General features: G+C 49.0%; 8 non-coding genes across 8 annotated transcripts; 4 read left to right on the top strand and 4 right to left on the bottom strand.

Annotated features, from left to right (window-relative positions):
• The first annotated feature begins 4,862 nt into the window (after positions 1-4,862).
• Positions 4,863-4,945, top strand: TRNAL-CAG. Its single transcript has one exon. It is a non-coding gene; the product is annotated as a tRNA-Leu (tRNA).
• A 641-nt stretch (positions 4,946-5,586) lies between these two features.
• TRNAG-GCC lies at positions 5,587-5,657 on the top strand. Its single transcript has one exon. It is a non-coding gene; the product is annotated as a tRNA-Gly (tRNA).
• Positions 5,658-6,087: 430 nt separating this feature from the next.
• TRNAE-CUC lies at positions 6,088-6,159 on the bottom strand. The gene has a single exon. It is a non-coding gene; the product is annotated as a tRNA-Glu (tRNA).
• A 5,152-nt stretch (positions 6,160-11,311) lies between these two features.
• TRNAL-CAG lies at positions 11,312-11,394 on the top strand. Its single transcript has one exon. It is a non-coding gene; the product is annotated as a tRNA-Leu (tRNA).
• Positions 11,395-12,492: 1,098 nt separating this feature from the next.
• TRNAE-CUC lies at positions 12,493-12,564 on the bottom strand. The gene has a single exon. It is a non-coding gene; the product is annotated as a tRNA-Glu (tRNA).
• A 3,026-nt stretch (positions 12,565-15,590) lies between these two features.
• On the bottom strand, positions 15,591-15,662 carry TRNAD-GUC. Its single transcript has one exon. It is a non-coding gene; the product is annotated as a tRNA-Asp (tRNA).
• A 4,294-nt stretch (positions 15,663-19,956) lies between these two features.
• TRNAG-GCC lies at positions 19,957-20,027 on the top strand. Its single transcript has one exon. It is a non-coding gene; the product is annotated as a tRNA-Gly (tRNA).
• A 2,897-nt stretch (positions 20,028-22,924) lies between these two features.
• Positions 22,925-22,996, bottom strand: TRNAG-UCC. The gene has a single exon. It is a non-coding gene; the product is annotated as a tRNA-Gly (tRNA).
• Positions 22,997-24,264: the final 1,268 nt, after the last annotated feature.

The following is a 24,264-nucleotide window of genomic DNA, read 5'->3' as shown; positions in this document are numbered from 1 at the left end:
GGAGCTGATTTCCAAAAGAAGAAATTCCTCAACTTACCCCATACCTTTGATCTCTGAAAGTCTCTAGCAGCCTATGGACTCCTCTGGAAAACGTTTTTGAAGGCGGAAAATGAAATCCAGGGTTACCAACGAAACCAGTGGTATTGAAGTAGGAGTAGGTCTTTCTATATGCTTTAAAAAAATTAATCATTTTCAAGGACAATAGGGTAAAACCTCTTTCCTTTGAAACCCTCTAGGAGACGAGCGGTTAGTACAGTACAGACCAAGGAGGGAACCTCTGGGGGAGGTGAAACGGGCGACAGGGGAGGAAAAAGAGAGGATACTGCAGGAAGAGTAAGTAAGGGATGGAAGGAGGCGTCTGGGGAGATCTGTTTGATATATCAAGTTTTGCTGTGAGGGAGCTGCACCAGGAGGCTGATTGTCCACGTGGGTGGTGGGGTGAGAAGGGAGAGCTCAGGGATTGTTCAGGGACCCCATTGGCTGCTCCTTCCAACCGGCCCCTTCCCTTCTTCAAAGAGCCTATGCTGACAGCTCTTGTTGCTGATCTTGTTAGGTCTTACACCCCTACAGCAGCTGCTAGCCACGTTGTTATTAAAAATGGCGTAGTTGGTAGGATCTGCACATTAAAAGGAAAGTATGGAGTTCTGAGGTACTGAGGTAGTGGTTGTATGTTTCCCGATTATTTTGTTACTCTTTATACTTGTGGCGGCTATGGTTCTATGGAGGCCCAGAGGCTTGATGAAAAACAGGCAAGTAGTGGTGGCCCTGGGAGATAACCTCTCCTTCTTCCTCCTTACCTCACTAGCACTTTAGGAGAGACAGGCTGGAGCAGTGACTGTGGGAGGAAAACAAGCAGAGACTTGAAGCAGGTGGGGATGTCCAGAGCTAGGTCTTGAGTGGATTAGCCCGGCTCCCAACTATCTTGAGATGGTATTGTATGTGGAGCTTTGAGGCAGGAGTGAAGAATGGCCTTCACATATACTTGGTGGGAGCAGATGGAGAGGTGAGACAACAAGCCCCTGGCTGCCTACATACTGACCCAGCAGGAGCCGAGGACTGCCTGAGTGAGAACTTTGGAAAGGAGAGACTGGAGAGCAGGGAGCCGTCTACATTGGGATTCCTGCAGAAACCAGGAGCAGCCAGCAGGAACTGGACAACCAGGAACCCACAAGCTTGGAGTTCAGCCCTGGTGCAAGGTGGAAACTTTTCAGAGAGGTGCTGAGTGAGCCTTTTTGCTGTCTTCCGATGGGATAGTTAGGGACCTAGGAAGAGGGTGTAGTTATCTATGGTGGGTGGGGGGAAGTGCCCTGGACCCCCAGGACCTCACCCTGTTGGCTCTATTGCCCAGCTGCCCCTCAGGACTTGGAAGCAGGGAGCTGGAGCAGCGTGGGGTGGAGATCACAGCTCCAAGAGAACTTTATTTGCACTTTTTTGTTTGCATTGGGACTTTGCTAATTAAGGCATGCACGTGCCTGAGGGTACCAGGAGGAAGCCTGTAATGGCAGTGTGTGGAAAAGGACACATCCTCAAGGAGGACTTTACTTGGACATTCTGTATTTACTAAAGAATATTATAACTTGCTGTGACCTAGGGGTGGATGGTGCTTGTATCATAAACAACTGAATGATACGTTTTGTTATGTTGTGAATGTTATGCTTCAGTTCCCTGATTGGATCATAATGTATAATGCTTCTATTTGTTCCAGGATCCATGGCTATTTAGACTGTATAAAGCCAAGGATCCTGGAAGGGGTGGAATATGTAATGGTAATTAAGGTGGGACTTTTTTTTTTTTTTTTTTTTTTTTTTACTGTTTTCTCTTTTAAAATAAGAAAGTAACCAAGTGCCTTTGATTAAGTCTTACTAGGTGCAAAGCCCAAGGCCCCCACCCTTTGGCTAACTAGGTGCAAAGCCCCAGGCCCACACCCTTTTGCTGATTAGGTGTGAAGCCTTCAGGCCCTCAGAAGGGCACATAAACTCAAAGGTTAGCATTTTGTTTGGGGCTCTCACTCACTGGAAGTGTGTTGGTGTGGAGACTCTGGGCAGCCTCCGAAGCAGCACCCACCCCTCCCCCCCCAAGCTTTGCAGAAAACCCAGATGTTGGTGGTTCTCTTTTTGGTAACTATGTCATGTGATTTGGTCTGTTTACATTTGTAATTTCTGTTTGTATTTGCTCTGAAGTTGAGGGTGCTGGCTTTTCTCCCTGAACTAAGGGAATGATATATGTGTGTTTGATTAAAATGAGATTGTTAACCCCTTAAAGTTGCTTTCTTTAGGAAAGCAGATCTGTATACCCCTTGAACTGGACCCATTGAGGCCGGGACAGCTCTACAGCCCTTACCAGCAGGAAGCAATTTCAGAAGCTGAGACTTTTGTCCCTGACCCCAAAAGAATTTGGGTCCCATTTGTTTGAGGGGGGGGAATGATGAGGGCACAGTCTCTGGGAACCCCCTTGAACCTGGAGTACAGTCTCTAGGAGCCCTCTTCAACTCTCCTTGAGTCTTCCAACTGGATCTGGCCTTCCTCTAAGGCCATGGGCCTTGCATTATCATTGGGTCCAAGTCTCTGTCTGGCCTAGCCCTCTACTGTCCAGCTGTTTCCCACCCTTAATCCTGATCAAAATACCTATACTTTAGCTCTGTTACCCTAGTCCTCTATTGTCTGTCATCTCCATGTAGCCTTCAGCTATTTCCCACCCTGGAGTCTGACCTCATCTCAGTCCCATTAAGCTCCTCCTTAGACTCCTCCTCAAGTCCTTCCCTAAACCCCTCCTCTAGTCAGCCCAGACCACCCCTCAATCCCTCCCACAGTCTTTGTGTACCTAATCTCCATCTTGCCTCCATGAAGGCACTCAGATTCAATCTAGTTCAGTAGATTGAATATGGCCCACTTGTGAAAACAGGCATCATAAAGGGTGGGATTTCTTAAGACAAGCACCCATTATGGCAAACCCTTAATAAACTTTGTCTTTTCCCTTGGCAGAAAAAAAAAGCAGGTCAAAGAACCTGTGCTGGCAGTTCTTGTTGCTGATCTTGTTGGGTCTAACACCTCAGCAGCAGCAAGCCACATTGTTGTTACAGTGTCAGCCCCCTCTTTTCTTCCTTTCATGTTCTGCCTTTGTTTCCTGGAATCATTGCTTGGCTCACAGCAGAGGCTGAGGAACTGATTTGTTTGTTGGTTTAAGGGGAAGCAAAGTGGGTTTTTTGTTTTGCTGTTTCTTTTCTTTTGGAGTTAAGTCTTTGTAACACATTAAGTGCTCAATGTAAGGTTAACTTCATTAATTAACCATTAATCCAATTAAGTGCTGACCTCTAAGTTTCTTAGCAGTAAGCCAATGAAGTGTCTTTGAGTCTTGCCTTCGATGGAACCAGGAATTTTTGATTGGAAACAGTGATTGAATCAAGTGTCTTAGATTGGAAACAGTATTATATAAATGGATTGCTCGGAGGAACAGTGGGGTGAAGAGAGAAGCAGAGCAGAGAGAGAGAAGCAAGCTTGACTGGGCTAGGGTAACTTGCTTGTGGCAGACCTAACAGAAAGAATGTTCGTGATGCTCGAATTCTGTCTGTTGGTCTGTGTTAATTACTCAGACAGAAGTCCTGTATATTGGTTTTTATGAGTGAATTGAGATGTTGGTGTTGGTAATGTGTGTAAATATTGTTGTGGCCCTGTTAAGTTTTAGTTTCTCTAGAAACAGAAGCTTCAGGCAGGAGACCCTGTAGTCTGCTGTCAGGCAGGAACAAGAAGGGCTTGGAGTGGAGCAGTGACCCTGAGCTGAGACAAGGAGAAGGAGCAGAGAGCTGCCTGGCTGTGAACCCAGGCAAGAGTTGGGAGTGGTTGGCCCACGGAGGAAGAATCGTGGGACTTGGGAGTCAAACTTGAGTTGAGATGAAAGAGGACTTTACTTGGACACTGTATTTATTGAGGAGATAGTAACTTACTGTGACCTAGGGGTGGATTTTGTTTGTATTTTCTGCTACCCCTTAAGGATATGTTGTGCTAGGGAAGACCCTGGCCTGGGACCTTCTGCTTGTGTAAACAAGTATTTTGGGGATGCAATGATATATACTGAGTGAATATTCTGAGGAATGCTGTAAGATACACTGAATGATATGTTTTGTTTAAAGACTATGTAGCCACCTTAGTAGTAAGTTGTTATGTATGTTAGGTATTAGTTTCCTTGATAAGGTTTAGTTCTGAATAAATAGAGAGTTCATTAGACGATGCAATTAGACCCTTAAAGCTATTCACAGCAGCAGTCCTCAAGTGTGCTGCCTTGATTGGCCTTACCCTTGGAAAGAAGGCGGTCTTAAAATAATTCTGGAGAACATTTTCCACAAGCTAACATTTTAAAGTATTGTTGAACACCTTGTCACTTCATCTAGACGTCTGAAAATCTTCCAATCTTTTGTTCAAATTGTTCGAAACATGATAATTATTAAAGGGCAAATTGGTGGTGGTGGTGGGGGAGTGGGGAGAGAAAGGAGCTCTTAGAAGGAATGGCCTCGGGAATAAACTGCGTAAGTTCCACAAAGAGACTGGTAGGACGGGGACCCAGTTGCAAAAGGTCTGGCGAGGCTGAGGCGTGGGAGGGGTCGTGTCAGGTGAGGGTGGTTTGTTGTGGTGGGAGTCTTTTGGGGCCCTCCCGAGAATGTGTGTGTTGGCCTGGAGAGGAGGACAGGAAGGAGAGCAGGAGGTATGGAAGGTTGGTTCTGCACTAGGGGACTTTCACAACTGGAGCCAGAAGGAGAGGTTAGAGTGCGTGGGAGGAACTGGATAAAGGCAATTGAAAAGTCTAGGTGTCTGTGGCTGTGTTGCTAGCTTTATGGCTGGAGAGGAGGGGGGATGAGATCTTAGTGTCGAGTCAGGATGGCCGAGTGGTCTAAGGCGCTGCGTTCAGGTCGCAGTCTCCCCTGGAGGCGTGGGTTCGAATCCCACTCCTGACACTTATCTTTTTCCTCCCACAGTGCTGCCTTAGCGCTGCACCAGGAGGAGGAAACCACTTGCCCAGGCCCCTGACTCCAGGGACACAGATCTTTTCTTGCCAACTCTCTGGCCTTCATGGGACGAGCCTCCACTTGCGCGCTTGTGGATGAAAGTTACGTAGACGAACAGTGGCCCGTTCTGAGGACCAAACTGGACTTTTGCCAGAAGGTTGTTAGATCGGAAGAGAAACGCACGCATGGATAGCGGGCCTTTAGCCACTTCCCAGCAATATAGTTTCAGATTCTTACTTTCAAAGCGATCACAGGACTTTCCCAGAGGAGGTGGTGTAGCAGCAGCAGGAGAACCAGGAGCAAGCAGGAGGAAGCGAAAGAGAAAGGGAAAAAAGAGAAGGGAGAAGGGAAAGAGGACGGAGAGTAGTAGGAAACGGAGGAAGAAGAGGAGGATGGAGGAGTACGTAAGAAGAGAAAGACGAAATGGAAGAAGAGAGGAATTTAGGAGGGAGGAGGTCGAGGAAACCAAGAAGAATAGGAAAAGTTGTAGGTGAGAGTGAACACATGTTGAGTTAAATTTTGAGCTTGAGGCACGAAGTCTCTGTGCATGAAAGTCAGGGACAGCGCTGAGGATGGTTCTAGGGAATCTTGCATGGGTGGTTCAGTGGTAGAATTCTCGCCTGCCACGCGGGAGGCCCGGGTTCGATTCCCGGCCCATGCAGAGGTGCGTTTTTAGTACGTACACGTTACTTCTCCGGCGTTGTCTGCTTGTCCCTTTCCGCCTTTTGGACAGCTCCACGCAGGACGCTACCATCTCCTGGAAGCAGCACCTTTCCTAGTCATCCCCAGCTTCTTCCACTAGTCCTCCTGCCCTGCTCTTACCTCGAGGAGGCTGGAGGAGCCCTTAGCTTTCCGGCAGATGGACACCTGGGAAAGCCCTCCTTCCTGCGCACGTGAAGAACCAGGCTTCTGACAAAAGGTGTTCTCGCCCACCCTGTTCTACCCCAACCTGCGCAGGGCCCTCCCACATTCCCACCAGTTTCGACGGATAGACCACATCCTTGGGACTGTGACTCTGGTTTTCATTTTGCAACCAGGATGATAAAGCTCTGTTGCAAGGGAGCAGGGATGATGGCCCGGAGAAAATGTTATTCCCTGACCGGGAATCGAACCCGGGCCGCGGCGGTGAGAGCGCCGAATCCTAACCACTAGACCACCAGGGAGACCAAAGACAGCTTTCTCCCTTCCTCATTCTCTGCCTTACCCAGGTCCTCCTTAGTCTCCTCTAAGAAACCTTTGGTTCTAATTCTGGTTTCTCCCCTGGACCACTCTCGCCGCTCCACTGTCACTACCAATCACGCCGACCTATCCAGCTGCTCCTTTCCGACACTCTGGCCCACGCCCCTAAATGCTACTGAAAAGTTTAAATTGATTCTACATAATTTTGTATTGATCCTATTTACGGTTAATTGATTTTTGTCCTGTAATTCCCCAAGCCATGGTTCTTTATCTCTGAACTTAGTTTAGAAATTCAACTGGCCTGTGATCACTCCAGAAATCCAGTTCTGCTGATAAAATTCTAGTGTTGCCTCAAGGAAATCTGCTTACCTTGGGGGATGCAGGTGGACTTCTGGGAGTCGGGTCGAGTATTTTTACACCACCAAGCTGGCCTCCAAAGATGTCTGGTTTGCAATCCAAATAAATCTGCTCCACTACCTATCCTTGCAGGTGAACTCAAAAACGCACATTTCTTAGTCGCAAGAGGGAAGGAGGGGGCTGTTGCTAGCCCCTCATTCCCAATTTCCGACCAATCATATTGTGTTTCTCCCTCTGTCCCCCACGCCCCAGTCCTCCCTCCCCCATCCCCTGTCCTGTAACCAATCATATTGATTTCGCCATTTTGTCAAGCTCTTCCTGGCTAAAGAAGTGCTGTACCTGTATAACCCATGCCTGAATGCTTACTATCTCGGGGAGAGAGAGAGCGATAGAATTTGGAACTCAAAATTTGAAATTAAAACGTTTTTAAAAACTAACGAAAGTGAACAAAAAAAAAAAGAAAAGAAACAAAGTTAACTCTGGGGTTTTGTGAGGAAAGGTGGATATTTTTTCCTCTTATCAAAACAAAGGGCATGAGGAAAACATATGTATTAGGGAAAACATTGGGAAAAGGCTGCGATGATTTTGTAAATTACATATGGCAGAATTGGTTAAAATGAAGCTTTTTAAAAATATTTTTTAAAAACTGTATAACTGAAAAAGGTCATATAGTAAGAGCGATAACCCATATTCTTCATTGATATCTTCCCAATGCCAAGAGAACTTGAGGAAGACCCCTAGTAAAATGGGTGAATTTTGTGGGATCACGTAGTCATTATTTCTTTGAGAATGAACAGGAATGGATGGATTGCCATCTGCATCCTTGGAGGGAATACCAACATCACTGAAATTGCAGAATCCTTGGAGTAATAGATAAGTATTTGTTTATATGTTTATGCACATACAAGTAGATAAATATTATATATGTGTGCGTGTGTATATATACAAATATATACAAGAATTTCAATTCATGTGAAAAGTTGGGAATATAAAACTTACTAAATAAGTTCTGCGAGTTCTGATATATGGTTTGCTAATTTTCCAGGTATTAAACAATGATAAGTAAGACTAAAATAAAATATATTAAAACAAAAAAGAAATTCTGTTCTTTGTTCTATACTCCCCAAAACTTATAAAAGAGAACTATCCCCCTCATTCGGGCTCTTATCTTTGCTGAAGGAAAAGGAGATCCTATTTATGGGCAAATTCGGGCTTTACTAATAAAATGATAGTGCTTCCAACGTTTACCATATGTTTAGCTTAATACTGCCACCGCTTTACCTAACCTGAACAAAGACCCTACACAATACGAATTCGAATTCCAAACTTCTACCTATTCTCTCCTTCCTGGACCTCAATCTCTGTTCATTTCACACCTTGCTGTTTACTTCTCCTCCTTCTTTCATTCCTAGAGTCTTTTCAGCTGCCATTTGTTCCTGGCTTTTCTCTTTTCAGGGTCTCTGCAGATAGTTGGATGACTTTGCACAGCTTTTTCCTTTGGCTAAGTAGCTATCCATTTGGCTATGGTCTGGCTGCCGATTTCTTTTCTAGTCAGTTATCTGCTCCATCGTCATGCCAGGAGTAACTCACAAAGAACTTGGTTGGTTTTGAGCCCCGGAAAAAGGGAGTCTCATTTTCCTGGAAGTGCTCATCTGTGCGAGTATCCTTCTCCAAATCCTCCAAATTTTCTCACCTGTTTTCCTCCTGGGGGGTGAGCAACTACAAAACCAAACGGGGGGGGGGGCCTGGGGAGAGGGGAGGGTTAGGGTGTGGAGGTCAGGCAAAGCTCAGTATCCTGCCTTGTTTTAAAAACCCTTCAGGAATAAGGGCCCCCTTCCTTCAAGTATCATCCCTATGGAACTGACTCCTAGATTTTCTAACACTACACCTAACCTCAAGAACCGTACCTTACACGTGTTAGGCACTCCATTGCCGTTCAATTGATGTGAAGTGAAGTGAATTGAAATGAAGTGAAATGAGGTGGAGGTTTGGGCTCCAGACCCATCATCCAACCCCACAACGTGGAAAATGCAGGAGAGGTCGGAGCGGAGATATAGAAGCTCACCAGTGTATACGGGTTGGGGAACATGTCCCGAGGGCTCCAAAGAGGTGCGAAATGAAGAGGGAACGGGGACCTGATTGGGAATCGAACTTTTGACAACTGCTTGGAAGGCAACTAAGCTCACCACTATGCGATTCTTCCTGGAGACCTGTCCTAAGGCTCAGCTCCCAGTTTCCCGCTACAATCCAAGTCCGTACTCACCAGCATTTCTCTCCTGCAGCTGAAAATGCGGGTCAATGCTGTCACCAAAGTCAGTGGTTTGACTGTGGAAAAGAGCTCTGCACACACCCCACCCGCAGGCCAACTAGTGCCGGCTAACTTTCTGGACCCTCCGGGGCGGAGGGGGGATGGGTGGTATGAAGCAAAAACATGCCCGAGGGATAGAGCACATCGGAGGTATCTTTTGTTGTGGACCAGATCTCACCACTGCCCCGAGATCAGCTCGTTATCTTCACTGGATTTGGTTGCCACAGTCCTTGCCTCCCGAGTGCCCCTCTCCAATCCTCCACTGCCCTGCCTGCACTCTCGTAGCCCTCTCCTCGTCCCTGCCACGAAGGCTGTGTCCATTCCAGATTGTGTGTGAGTAGGGTTGAATGTCTGGGGACGTAGGGTAGGCCCACCATGCAGGCCAGAGAGCGTGCTCCTGTAAACTGGGCATTTGGTTGGAGCTCCTCGGAGCCAGGGGCTGGGGCTCCGGACGTTGGCAGCCCCGTACCTTCTCCCGCTAGAGCAAGACTGCTGTGAGAGGCCCGTAGGCTTCTCCTGAGGAGATGGGGCACAGAGCCCTGACTCTTACTATGGTACTAGAGGGAGACTCAGCGGCCTCTGTTACAACGAATATGAGACAGAGATGCCCTTGGCTGCTTGAGATTGGAGGAGGGCCTGCAAGTGAACGCTTCCGCGTGAGAGAACAAGAAGCTTCCAAGGAGTTTGTTTTTGTCGAGCCCTTGAGCTCTAGGCCATCTAAGGCTACATAGGCTTCTTTTGGGTTTGGAGAGACTTTGGCCCTCCTGAGGTGAGTCGGCAGGGGCAGAGAAAGAGTGAGGTGGGTGGCTTGTGCAAAATGCATGGGAATCTCCCGCCGGGGAACCGCCCTCCCGCGTGACAGGCGGGGATACTGACCACTATACAAAGGAGGAAAGGTACTGGTCATCTACACTTGGAGCCTCAAGTAGCTCTATCCACACACTTAGCTCTTTCCCCACCAGTCTGGTGTGGGCCTTTTTAGGTTCCACACTTTCAGACGTTGACATAACACAAACGCCCCTTCCTTTTATCAAACTCCGCTAACCGTCTGACTCAAATCACTCTCGAGCTCCACAGCGAGAGCTACCTCCGCAACCAACAGACCTTTGCTCTATTGCCCTCCAGGACCTCCATTCTTTTCCGGAATTAAAGAGGCTGATTTCCAAAAGAAGAAATTCTTCAACTTAAACCGCAGTGCGTTAACACGTGTCTGTGTCTTTGATATCTCTGAAAGTCTCCAGCAGCCTACGGACTCCTTCTCAGGATAACGTTCTTGAATGCATAAAATGAAATCCAATAAATTACAAACGAAACTAGTGGTCTTGAAGGAGTAGGTCTTTCTATAGGCTTTTAAAGAATCAATCCCTTTCAAGGACACTAGGGTAAAACCTCCTTCCTTTCACGAAACCCTCTAGGAGACCAGCGGTTTCTATAGTATAGACCAAAGAGCGAACCTCTGGAGGAGGTAAAATGGGCGACAGGGGAGGGAAAAGAGAGGATACCACAGAAAGAGTAAGGGGGGGGGGGAAGAATCTGTTTGAGGCAGTTTTACTGTGAGGGAGCTGCGCCAGGAGGCTGATAGGTCAGGATAGGCAGGAGGGTGGTGGGGCGAGAAAGGAGAGCTCAGGGATTGCTCAGGGACCCCATGGGCTGCTCCTCTGATCCGGTCCTTAACCTTCTGGAAAATTTTCACTTTCTCTGCAATGTTGATCTGGTCCCAGTCCCATGGAATTCCCCTTCTAACCCACCAGTCCCCCACTCTTTTTGGAATGGTCTTCCCCAGCACTCACTCTACAGGTGGAAATCTTTTCGGAGCTTCTAGGCTGCTCCCGGTCTAAGCTTTGCCTCACAGGCCTCACGGTCCACCTGACCTTTGTACACCCATTCCCCAATGGACTCTGGCCTTGGCTAGGTCGGCACCTCCGTTAGAGGCCCTCCAGCTTTGGGACCAAGTACCCTGGCAAAGTCCCCATGATACAGGACTCTGAGTGAGAGCAGGCCTCCAGATTTTCGTTCTGAGTCTCCTCCTTCGTTTCATCCCCAGCTTAAGTGTTGGGGGAACCATTGCTTGGCTCCCATAAAGAGCCGGGGATCAGCTTTTTGGAAAAAGGGCGACCCTAGAAAGAATGGGCTCGAGGATGAGCTGCGTGTGTTCCCCGAAGAGACGGGGCAGAGGGTCGGACACTGAATTGGAGAAGGTCAGGACAGCGGCGTTTTGGTGAACCGCAGGCGCAGGAGGGGTGGTTCGGGTGAGGGTGTTCTGTTGTGGTCCGGGTGTTTGGGCCTCGCGGGAGGGTGTTTTGTGTTGGCGTGGAGAGCCGCGTGGGAAGGATGGTTCTGGATTGGTGGACTTTCTCAGTGCTGGTGTCAGAGGGAGAGGTTAGAACTCGTGAACTGAGGGGTCTAAGCCGGTGTGATTGTGTTGCGTGTTTTCTCACCAGAGAGGAGGGAGAGCAGATGTTTAGGGCTCAGTCAGGATGGCCGAGTGGTCTAAGGCGCCGCGTTCAGATCGCAGTCTCCCCTAGAGCCGTGGGTTCGAATCCCACTTCTGACACTTTCCTTTTGCCTTCTATCGTCCCCCCGCTGTCTGAACACGACGTGAGGATAACCGAACGACTTCCCTAGGCCCTTGACTTCAGGAACACGGATCTCTTCTCTCCAACTTCATAGGGCGAGTCTCCAAGTGCGTGCGTCCAGATGAAGGGTGTGTGGAGGAACAGTGATCCCCCTGAGGACCAAACTGGGCTTTTGCCAGACGGGGTGTAGATTGGAAGAGAGACGCATGCACCGACAGCAGGTCTTTTCAATCTACCCAGAAAGACAGCTTCAGATACTTACTTTCAAGGCAATCATAGCACTTTCCTAGAGGAGGCGGTGTAGCAGCAGGAGGAGAAACAGGATTTGGAGAAAGAGAAAGAGAATGCAGAAGAGTAGGAGGAAGAGGAGAGGGAAGAAGAGGGAAGTTTGGGAGAGGGGAGGGAGAGGTAGGATAAATTGTAGGTTAGGGCACGCATGTGATGTAGCAAATTTTAGGTGCAGGGCATAGTCTACCAGAAGGAGCTGTATAACTATAGAACATCAGAGAAATCTCTGCGAATACTACAGAACGTGCCGTATGGGTGGTTCAGTGGTAGAATTCTCGCCTGCCACGGGGGAGGCCCGGGTTTGGTTCCCGGCCCATGCAAAAAATAAGCCTTTTGGCTCAAGTGTGCCTGCCCCACTACCTTGCTTTTGAACAGCTTTTCGCAGAACGCGTGCATGTGTAGAAACGAGTGCATTTCCTCTTTGCGACCACCATCCCCACTTTCTTCCGCTGGCCCTTGCCACCACCTCCGTCCATGTCCTCCCAGCCCTCCCGCTAGCTTGTGGAGTAAAGAGAGAAGCCCTTAGCTCTCGGGCTCAAGGACAGCGGGCAAAGCCCTCCCTCCTTGGCACCTAAAGGACAAGGCTTCCGGCGAAAGTTTCTCTTGCCCGCTCTCTGTTGCCTCGCCTAGCATGCCGATGCTTTGGATGCTTGTCTTCTATGGTTTTCCTCCCATTAAAGACTAGGTTAGACCTCCATGAGAAGAGAAGCAATTGAACAAGGAAACCCCAAGCAAGCAGCAGAGCGGGAAAGACCGCATTGTCTTTAGTGGACAACCGCAAAATGATGTTCCCTGACCGGGAATCGAACCCGGGCCGCGGCGGTGAGAGCGCCGAATCCTAACCACTAGACCACCAGGGAGGACAGTACACGCTCTCTCCCTTCCTCTTTCCGTACAACACTGGCCTTCTGTATCACTGCCACGTCTTCTTCATTTTCTTCAGGGGATCCATTGGATCTATGTCTGGCCTCTGCCCTGGACTGCTCTCATTTGCAGTTCCATTGTCACTGCCAACCAGCTGACCTATACCGATGTTCCTCTGCTACATTCTAGTTATTCCCCTAAAAGCTACCACCCTCTGCCTCGCATGAACAAAGAACCTACACAATAAGAATTCGAATCCCAAACCTCTACCTACCCTATCTTTCCCGGACCCCAACCTCTCCTCATTCCATACCTTGCTACCTGCTACTCTTCTACCTTTTATTCATAGGGTCCCTTCAGCTTCCCCTTTGTTCCTGTGCCACACTTTTCTCTCTCTTCAGGGTTTCTGCGGATACCTGGATGACTTTGCATAGCTTTTTTCCTTTGGCTAAGTAGCTATCCATTTGGGTATGGTCTGGTTGCTGGTTTCTTTTCTAGTCAGTACCCAGGAGTAACTCAGAAAGAACTTGGTTGGGTCCTGAGCCCCGGAAAGGGGGAGTCTTATTCTCCTGGATGTGCTCAACCATGAGAGAATCCGTCTCCAAATCCTCCAAATTGTCTCTCCTGTCTTCCTTCTGGAGCGAGTGCAACCGCAAATACAAACTGGGGGACGGGGCCGGGCCGGGTAGGGGTTAGGGTGAGGAGCTTAGGCAAAGCCCAGGGTCCTGTCCCATTTTTACAAACCCCCAGGAATGAGGGTACTTTTCCTTCATGTGTCATGCCTGCGGTGATGACTCTTAGATTTTCTTACACCGTACTAGCCACTCTCCTGACCTCCAGTCTTTCCTCTCTATCCGCCTATTAGATATCTTAAACTCACCATGCCCAAAAGTCATCTCGTAATCTCCCCCCCTTCACATCCTCCTGTTTCCCTGATTGCAGAGGGTACCACCAATGTCCTAGACTTTCAGGCTGGCAACTTAAGTGTCATTCTAGACTTCTCACTTTTCCTTATCTCAGTTCCCCACCCCGCCCCACTCCTAATGGCCAATAATTGTTGAGACTAGTCGTTTCTACCTTCGTAATATTTCTCCCATATACACCCTTTTCTCATTGATATAGCCACCACCCTAGTAGTGCAGGACCTCATCACCTCAAACCTAGACTGATGTATTAGCCTGCTGGTTTGTCTCTCTGCATCGAAACTCCTTGTCCAGATTTTACTGGAGGAGATGGACAGGAATGCCAGACGATGGGAAGGCCTGGCTTACGTTGGATCTCCATCTTTGGAAAGAATTTCCTGATGGGTGAGATCCAGATCCTTGATCCCTTCCAGAATAATAACTCTTAAGACTGGTAGGCAGAGCCTCTTTCTGGTTTGGCTACCAAAGATGCAGCCCTCGAAGGCCAGGAGAAGGAAATGGCAAACTGCTCCAGTATCTTTGCCAAGAAAATCCCAAACGGGGTCACGAAGAGTAGGACGGGACTGAAAAAAAAGACCATATTTTGCACATATTAAGCACTCCATTGTGGTTCAATTGATGCGAAGTGAAGTGGACCGAAGTGAATTGAAACGAGGTGGAGTTTTAGGCTCGCGACCCAGCATACAAACCTACAATGTGGAAGATGCAGAAGATGTCAGAGCGGAGATATAGAATCTAGCTCGTATATCCGGGTTGGGGAATATGCCCGAAGGGTTCCAAAGAAGTGCGAAATGAAGAGAAGCGTGGTAGAGAATGGTGGCAGAAGAGTCTTCATACCGGAGTGAAAGGCTCAGCAGTGTTGTAAGAGAAGGGAGTGTTAAAAGTTGCTGTTGACTGAGAATCGAACCCAGATCAACTGCACGGATGGCTGCTATGCTCACTATACCACCAAAGCTGACACTCTGCGCATCTTCTCTGCCAAGGCACGGGGAGAACGCCGCCGGTCCACCAGCTGGGGCTAGCACAAAAGTCCTGCCCTCAGCTCTACTCGCTCCCCAGCTGGTTCTTTCCACACACCGAGGCCAGCCCAGAACTCCTTTTGGCTCCTTGGCAGCCTCTCTCCTTGCCCACAGCCTTCAGACCCTACGTGGCTCCTGCCACTTCTGTCAGCCTGTTGCTGACTCAGCTTAGCTACACGTCTCAAGGTCAGGTTGTCCCAAGCCTCTGCTCGGTTTCCGGTTACCGCCACGTACCATACCAACCAGAGTTTCTGGGTTGCAGCAGAGAATGCGGGTTAAAGTTATAGCCAAACCAGTGGTGTGCTTTTCGCAAAGAGTACTGCACGCTGTCAGGGAAGCCTAAGGTAGGGGGTGTGAAGCAAGAATACGCCCCAGGGACAAAGCACACTTGAGGTCTCTTTTGTTGTGAGCCAAAGCCCACGACAGCCTTAAGATTAGCCGGTGACCTTTGCTGGATTTGGTTGCCACAGCTCTTGCCTTCCGAATGCCCCGCTCTAATCCTCCGCGTTTCTGCCCACGCTCTCATAACCCTTCCCTCACCTCTCCTACGGAGTTCTGTTTCGCCCGGGTTCTGGTTATTTTATGTCCACTAGAGTTGTGTGTGAGTAACTGGACTGTGTCTGGCCATATAAACTAGGTGCAACCTGCAGGCTAGGGCGCTTGCATTTGTAAACTGGACTTTGGGTTGCAGCTTCTTGGAGACAGGGGCTGGAGCGTTGGAAGTTGGCAGCCTCGTATCCTCTTGCTGGAGCAAGACTGCTGTGAGCGGCGCCCCTGGGGAGGTCGGGCACAGAACCCTGAGTCTGGCTGGTGCTTCCTTTTGGGTCAGAGGCGAGGGATCTTAAGAAAGGGACCCATCGACCTCGGTTATTACGAATATGAGACAAAGAGATGCTCTTGGTTACCGGAGACTGGAAGAGGGTCCGCGAATAGACGATCCCAGGTGAGACAGCAGGAAGGCTTCCTTGCTTTGGCCGAGGCGCTGAGAAGATGCCCAAGGTAACTCTTGGGCACTTTGGCCATCCCGAAGTGAAGCCGCGAGGAGAAAGCAAGGGTAGTTCGTGCAAAATTCAAAGGAACCTCCCCGTCGGGGAATCGAACCCCGGCCTCCCGCGTGACAGGCGGGGATACTGACCACTATACTAACGAGGAAATATTCCGATTACCTACACTTGGAGCCTCAAGTAGCTCTATCCACACGCTTAAAACTTCCCCACCAGTCTCTGGTTTGGGTCTTCTTAGGTTGCGCACTTTCAGACTTCGAGAAAACACAAACGCCTCTTTCCTTTCACCAAACTCTGCTACCTGTCTGACTCAAATCACTCTCGCGCTCTCGGTCCACCCCGAAAGCTACCTCCTTAGCCAACATACCTTCGCTCTATTGTCCTTCAGGACCTCCATTCTTTTCGGGAATTACAGAGGCTGATTTCCAAAAGAAGAAATTCTTCAACTTAGCCGCGTGCGTTAACGTGTTTCTATGTCTGTGTTTCTGATTTCTCTGAAAGTCTCCAGCAGCCTATGGACTCCTTCTCAGGATAACGTTCTTGAATTCATAAAGTGAAATCCAATAACTTACCAACGAAACCAACCTCGTTGAAATAGAACTATCGATTTGCTCTATAAATTTTAACCAAGTTCAGGAATACTAGGGTAAAACCCTTTAGAAGGCTGGCCGTTTTTCTCGATAAAGAGGGAGTGGAGGGGGTGTTAAATGAGGGGTGAGAGGAGGAAGAGAAGATATACGAGAGAGTGGAAGAGGGGTATGAAGGCGGCGAGGAACAGGTTTGGAGCTGCCTAGACCGAGGACTTCTTGGACACAAGCCCCTTCTCCCCAACCCACTGGCCTTCACAGGTCCAGACTCAGTTGCGTTCGGGTATGTGAAAGAGCTGGCCCCATCTGAGTACCGAGTTGGATTTTTCCGGGAGGCTAGGTTGGAAGAAAATGCACACTTGAACTTCGGGCCTCTTTCGACCCTCCCCACCAATGAACCTTTAGGACATTCACCCGACTTTCTCCAAGAAGACGGTATAGGTGCAGTAGGAGGAGGGGAAAGAGAGGTGGGAGAATGAGGAAAAAAGAGGTGGAGGAGTATGTAGAAATTGGAAGAAAAAGAAGAGGAGAGGAGGTTAGGAGGGTGAAGAAACCAAGGAGCACGGCAAACAATGTTCTTGGTTGGGTTGAGCACGTACTGTGTCATATTTGGGGAGCGGGGTTTGGCGCACTAGAAGTTACTGGGTGTTCAACAAGATCTAAGACTGAGCAGACAGCTAAGTTATCCTCCGCATGGGCGTTTCAGTGGTAGAACCGGGTTGGTATCCCGGTCCATCCATGCACTTTTACTTCCCTCCCCCCCCCCCTTTTTTTAGCACAAGTCCTTTCCTGAGGTGTCTCGTTGCCCAGCTCATCTTTTGGACAGCTCCGCGAAAAAGGCTTGCATTGCTAGGAAGGAGCACCTTGCTTGGTCAGGTCCATTCCCACCCTAAGAGCAACAAAAGGACCTGCCAGACCTTGCCACCCAGCCTCACCTTAGTTGAGGAGCACAAGGAAGATCTGGTGTCTCAGGCTCTTGAATAGCTGGGAAAGCGCTTCCTGTACAAATAGAATCATAGGTTTCCAGAGCATATAAAGGCTAAAGCCACTTGCAAAAGTCGGTCTCTATCACACTGCTGTGCCTCCAAACTTCCTCCCAACCCTCAGCCCCTGAGTTTGCGAGAGGGACAGAATAAATACTTGGAATGGGAGGTGCCCTACTTTGGTTTTCCTTCAGCCCTCTCCCACTCCCTGCCCTGGAGGCCTGTTCCCGGGAAAAGAAGTAAAACAGCAAAGGAGCAGGACAAACGAGTGACAATCTTCCTCGCGGCCTCTACGTTTCCTCACATTGCACTCCTTGCCCCTTCCATCCCGATTGCCACGTCTCCATGCCTTCCTGGTCTTGACATTAAGGTTTGGCTCGTTCTGCTCTTGGAGAGACTTCAGCAGCCCGGAGTTAAAGCCGCAGCAATGAAAAAGAGAGTAGCAAGGTTGTAGTGTGTACAAAAATAAAGATTCCCCGTGGGGGCATAACCCCGGCCTCCCGCGTGACAGGCGAGGATACTGACCACTATACTAACGAGGAAACTACTAATTCTGCTTCGCAGCTCTCACTCTAAATACACACACGGATGACCTTCTCTGCTTTGGGGGTTCTTGGGACCCACGACTGGGAAGGCTGACACAACACAACTGTCCTCCTTCCCTACCTCCGCTGCCCGCCTGACTCAAACTACTTTTGCTCCCGCCCTGCCAATCACTTCCGCAGCCATCTACCTTGCGTTCCTTGTTCTCCAGGACTTCAATTTTTTTTCTGGAAATAAATAGATTGTTCTCCTAAAGGATAAATTCTTCAACTTAAAATGTACATTAGTACATCTCTCTCTCTCTCTCTCTCTCTCTCTCTCTCTCTCTCCCCTCCCCGCCCCGTGGGTGTGTTTGACCCCTCCAGCAGCCTATGGACTTCTCAGGATAAGGTTTTTGAGTACATAAAATGAAATCTAATAAATTTCCAATGAAACCAATGGTATTGAAATAAAGCTATCAATATACATTAAAAAATTCAACCGCGTCTAAGGATACTAGGATAAAACCCTCATCCTTTCAAGATACCCTCTAGGGGGCTGACAGTTAATATCAATCAAGATGGACCTCTGAGGGAGGTGAAATGGGTGAGGGAAGAGGAGAAGGAGGGGATAGCGCAGGAGGTAGGGGAAACAGGCAGTCGGTGGGTAGATATGTCTGAGAAAGAATGGTGCTGTGAGGGAGCTGCCTCTGGAGGTTGGTGGGTGATGGGCAGGAGGGTGGAGGGGCGAGAAGGGAGAGCAGTTTGATTGCTCAGGGACCGCATCCGCTGCTTCTTTGAGCCGGTCCTTTCCCTTCTGCACAATTTTCACTTCTGCTGCCAACCCAATCCTTACCTGTCAGCCCGCCACTCTTTTTGGAATGGTTTCCCCCAGCAATCGATCCACGGGTGGAAATCCTTTCAGAGCTGCTAGGCCCTCCTGGTCTACGTTTTGCCTCACAGACCTCACAGTCTACGTGACACTTCCACAATTCCTAGGTATGAGCTACTCCGGGGCCTCTACCAAGGCTCTCCTGATTTGGAAAAGTGTTATCAGACAAAGTCAGGTTTCCCCCAGGAGATTGAACACGGCGGGAGAGCAAGTCTGCATTTCTTTCCTTCTCTGAGCGGCTCTCCACATGTATCCCCATCTCCAGTGTCAGGATAACCATTGCTTGTCCCAGCCGCGGCTGCCTACCTGCTTCTTGGAAAAAGGGAGGCTCAAGAAGAGTGGTCTCGGGGCTGAGCAGCGTGTGTCCCCCAAAGAGACAAGAGCAGAGGGGTAGCGTACGCAATTGGAGAAGGTCTGGGCAGCGGCGATTCGGTGAACTGGAGGCGCAGGAGGGGTCGGGTCAGGCCAGGGTAGTTTGTTGTGGTGTGGGTCTTTAGGGGCCCTCCCGAGGGTGTTTGTGTTAGCTTAAGAGAGGCAGGCGGCAAGGTGCGCAACGCGCGTGGAAGAATGATTCTGAACATGTGGACTTTCTTAGACAATGCTGGTGCCAGAGGAAGAGGTTAGAGCTCGTGGAAGGAGCTGGGTGAGGTGAACTGGAAGGTCTGGGCCTGTGATTGTTTTGCGATAGGTATCTCCAGAGTGGAGGGAGGGGGAGTTTTGGTACCATTGCGGGATGGCAGAACTGCGTAAGGCAAGGCGTTCAGGTCTCAGTCTCCCCAGGAGGTTGGGTTTGAATTCTGCTCCTCATGCTATCTTTTTCTATTCGCTGTTTTCTCACGGCCATGCCACTTCCTCGGCGTTTCTTGAAGAAGTGGAAGCGCCCCTGACTCCCTTCTCCCCAACTCACTGGACTTCACAGGCCGAGCTTCCACGCGGGTGAGTTTGGATGAAAGGCGTGTAGAGGAACCATGGTCCATCTGAGGACCAACCTTTTGCCAGAGGGTAGATACGTTGGAAGAGTAATGCAGACATGGACAACGGATCTGTTGAAACTTCCCAACAATATAGCTTCATATACTTTCAATCAAAAATTTCAATCATAGGACTTTCCAGGAGGAAGTAGTGTAAGAGTAGTAGGAGAACCAGGAGGAAGAGGAGGAAGGAGGGGGATGAGGGAGGGGAAGGAAGAAGAGAATGGAGAAAAGGAAGAGGAGGAAGAGAGGGAAGATGGGGAGGAGGAAGAAGGGAGGAAGAAAGGAGGAGAATGGATAACTACGTAGGAGGAGGAAGACGAAAAGGAAGAAGGGGGAAGTTTAGGAGGGAGGAGGGCGAAGAAATCAAGAAAGATAAATTGTAAGTTAGGGTGAACACATCTTTTGTCAAATTTTAGGTGCAAGTTTTGGCCTGCCTGTGAGTTTGCGAAGACCAGACACATCACAGAGTAAACTTGAAAGGTTTCGCATGGGTGGTTCAGTGGTAGAATTCTCGCCTGCCACGCGGGAGGCCCGGGTTCGATTCCCGGCCCATGCATAATTCAAGATTTTAGTATCAGTTCTCTGCTCCCCTCACTGAACTTTTGGACAGATAGCCGCAGGACACTTGTATCCCCAGGAAGGAGCTCCTATACTGGTCACAACAGTCATCTTCAGCTTCTCCCAATAACCCTTGCCACCCTCCCACCCCGGTCGTTACCTTCCGCTGCCTCTCTGCCCTCATGGACTGCATTAAAAGCCCTCTTTCCTCGGCACGTAAGGGACCAGGCTGCCGCTGCCCCTTGGCCTAGCCCCCCACTTTCCCAGCACCAGTTTGTCTGCTTAGACAATTTGGAAAGACTGAATTGATGCTTGGGATTGGCACTTCATTATTCTGTTTTCTCACTAGGAGAGATGTATCAATGGAGGAAGAGCTACCATTTGCAACTGAGGGTAAGTTAAGCAGCAGAGGACGTCGTAAAATAATGTTCCCTGATCGGGAATTAAACCCGAGCCGCGGCGGGGAGAGCGCCGAATCCTAAGCACTAGACCACCAGGAAGTACATGTTAAGATGCCTCCCTTCTTCATTTGGCACCACTCTGGCCTTCTGTGTCGCTCCCTCGTCTTCCTTTTCCTATGCGGATCCATTGGACCCACTTCTAGGCTCCCCCCACACCACTCTCACTTGTGCAGTTCCTCTGTTACTATCAACCTCGCCGACCAATACATCTGCTCCTCTCTTACACTCTAGTCATTCCCCTAAATGCTACCACTCGCTGCCTCATATGTAGAAAGAACCTACACAATAAAAATTCGAATCCCAAACCTCTACCTACTCTACTTTTTCTGGATCCCAACCTCTTCTAATCCCACACCTTGCTACCTGCCTCCCTTCCTCCTTTTATTCATAGGGTCTCTTCAGCTGCCCCTTTGCTCCTGTGCCATACTTTTCTGTCTCTTCAGGGTTTCTTCAGATACTTGCATGTCTTTTGCCGGCTCCTTCCTTTGCCTAAGTAGCTATCCATTTGACTACAGTCTGGCTGCCGGTTTCTTTTCTTTTCTAGTCAGTATCAGCTCCATCAGTATGGTAGGAGTAACTCAGAAAGAACTTCGTTGGGTCCTGAGCCCTGGAAGGAGGGAGCCTCATTCTCCTGCATGTGCTCAACCATGAGAGAATCTCTCTCCAAATAATCCAAATTGTCTCACTTGTCTTCCTTCTGGAGCATGTGCAACTACAAATCAAAATTCTGTGGGTGGGTGTGTGGCGGGGCAGAATAGTTGTGGGGGGACTGAGAGGCTTAGGCAAAGCCCAGTGTCCTGTCCCATTTTACAAACCCTCAGGTTTACAAACCCTAAAATTTCCTTCAAGTATCATCTCTGTGGAGAAGACTCCTAAATTTTCTTATACAATGCCTAACCTCTCTCCTGACTTCCAGTATCTCATCTCCACCTGGCTATTAGACATCTTAGATGTAGAAGTTCCATAGACAGCTTAAACTCACTGTGCCCAAAACTGATCTCGTGATCTTTCACCCTCACACCCTCCCCTTTTCCTAACTGGACAGGGTACTGTAATATCAATTAAGCTGGGTGTCTTTGATTGAGTCTTATTAGATGCTAAGGCCCAGGCCCAAACCCATGTCTATTAGGTGCTAAGCCTATGTGGGAGTGAAGCCCTCAGGGTCCTAAGAGGAGTTGCTAAGACCAGAGCCAATAGTAAGAGCTTAAGTTCTGGTCCCTCAGATGACGTTTGATGAAGGCTAAAGAGCGCACAGAAAGAGAGAACAGAGCTATTTGCTTAGGCAGTGTGCTGAGCTGATGTGGAGACTCTGGGCAGCTGTAGTTAAGAGCCCTCCAGTTTGTAAACCTGGATGTTCAGATTTTGTTAAACTCTGGCAACTATGCATTGAGATTTGAATCAGACAAGGTCTGTCTGTTGATGTTTGTAATTTGTATTTGCTCTGAAGTTCAGGGTGCTGGCTTTTCCCCCCGAACTAAGTGAATGATATTTGTATTCTGGATTAAAGTAAGATTGTTAACCCCTTAACGTTGCTTTCGTTAGTAAAGCAGATCAAAAGGACCTGGGCTTGCAGCGTTCTTGTTGTTGGGCTCGTGTTGGTTTTTCACCCCCCACAGCAGCTGCTAGCTGAATTGTTGGAACAGGTACCACAAATGTCCTAGGCTGGTAGCCTAGGTGTCATCTTAGTCCTTTCACTTTCCCCTGCCCCAATTCCCTCCACTCCCAAATCGCAAATAATTGATGAGTCCAGTGTCATTTCTCCTTCCTAATATTTCTCTCATATGCCCCCCTTTCTCAGTGACATAGTCACCACACTGTGCAGGTCCTCATCATCTCAAACCTAGACTGATATATTAGCCTGCTGGTTGGTCTCTCTGCATTGGAGCCCCTGTCCAAATTTTACTGGAGGAGATGGATAGGAATACTAGACTATGGGCAGGCCTGGATTCAGTTGGATCTCCGAGTTTGGAAGGAGTTTCTTGATGGGTGAGATCAGGACCTTGATCCCCTGCTGAATAATAGCTCCAGCCTCTTTCCGGTTCGTCTACCAAAGATGTAGCCCACGAAGGTCATACATTGGAGAAGGAAATTGCAAACCGCTCCAGTATCTTTGCCAATAAAACCCCAAATGGGGTCATGAAGAGTCCGACGCGACTGAAAAAAGACCATACTTTGTGCATATTGGGTACTCCATCGTCGTTCAATTGAAGTGTACTGAAATGAAGAGAAATGAGGTGGAGTATTGGGCTGGTGATACAGCGTCCAACTAGACAACGGGGAAGATGCAGGGGATATTAGAGGAGGTATAGAAGCTCCCTCGTACATCCGGGTTGGGGAATATGCCCAGAGGGCTCCAAAGACGTGAGACGGGAAGAGAGGTGCGTGCTGGAGGAGGCTTTATACCGGGATGTAGCGAACAGCCGCAGTAAAAGATTGCGTTGGCCGGGAATCGAACCCGGGTCAACTGCTTGGAAGGCAGCTATGCTCACCACTATACCACCAACGCATACATGCTCGTTACCTTCCTCTACCAAGTTCCAGTGAGGCCCCAACAGTTTCCCCTGCTGATCCGCCAGCTGAGGACAACACAAGGGTCGTACCTGCAGCTCTAGCTCACCAGCTCTTTCGCTCCACTCCTGACCAGAGGCCAGCCCAGAACTCCTTTTGGCTCCTTGACAGCCACTCTCCTTTGCTCAGAGCCTTCAGATCCACATGGCATTTGGGTTGGAGCCTGGAACTGCAGCACTGGGCATTGGCAGCCTGGGGCCCTTCCCTGGTTGGATAAGGACAGCTGTGAGCGGCTCAGGGGCTTCCCCTGGGGAGGTTGAGCACAGAGCCCTGGCTCTTGCTCTGGTTTCTTTTGGGTCGGAGGCGAGGGATTCGTTGGTCAAGAGGGGGACCCATCGGCCCAAACTACAATGAATAGATTGGAGGTGGCCCCCGAATGTTAGCATCCAAGAAGCTTGCGTTTGGCGATCCCCAGGGAAAATACTATAGGCGGCTCTTGGTAGCCTAATGTCACAAAGGCTTCTTTTTGCGTTTGGAGATACTTTCGCCGCCCTGAGGTGAGTAGGAGGAGCAGGGAGAGAAGGGTGTGTGCCAAAACACAATTACAACTCCCCGTCGGAGAATCGAACCTCGGCCTCCCGCGTGACAGACAGGGATACTGACCACTATACTAACGAGGAAAGCTACGGGAAGTTTCCATTTGTATCTCAAGTAGCCCTGAGCACCCATTTCGCTCTTGTCCATCAATCTCTGGTTTGGTGTTATCTATGGCCCACAACTTCTGAGCCTTACTGTTTCTTCTCACTGATCCCCAGGCCTCTCACATACACACCCAGTGCCAGACCATTTCTCAGCATTCTCTTCCCCTTGCCTGCTTTCTTCTGATTTTCGCACATGCTTTTCATTCACTTGCTCCTGCAAATTTTGTTGTTTTAGAAGGGCACCGACAGGCTTTTGCAAATGTTATATATCCCTTATTAGACAATATCTTCACCATTACATTGTTGACTGACAGACATAGAGAATATGAGATTCTTCTGTTCCTCTAGTCTATTGTATCTCACAACAAGAACTCTGATAATGACCACAGCTCAGCAACATTTGATTTGGTTGTACATAAACATTGACTCTCCTCCATCAAGGTGTCTCCCCTGCTTACCTCCCAATTCTACAGGAATGCTTGGGAGAGGTAACCCTTTTGTTCTGGGAGGCCTCTCAGTCCCCAAATTATCTGGTTTGTACATAGTTGTTTGGTTGTCCTCTCCC

Source organism: Trichosurus vulpecula, chromosome 4 (assembly GCF_011100635.1).
Source record: "Trichosurus vulpecula isolate mTriVul1 chromosome 4, mTriVul1.pri, whole genome shotgun sequence".
Lineage (NCBI taxonomy): Eukaryota > Metazoa > Chordata > Mammalia > Diprotodontia > Phalangeridae > Trichosurus > Trichosurus vulpecula.
Note: the sequence above shows the minus strand (reverse complement) of the source record. Positions and strands in the feature narration are given on the sequence as shown.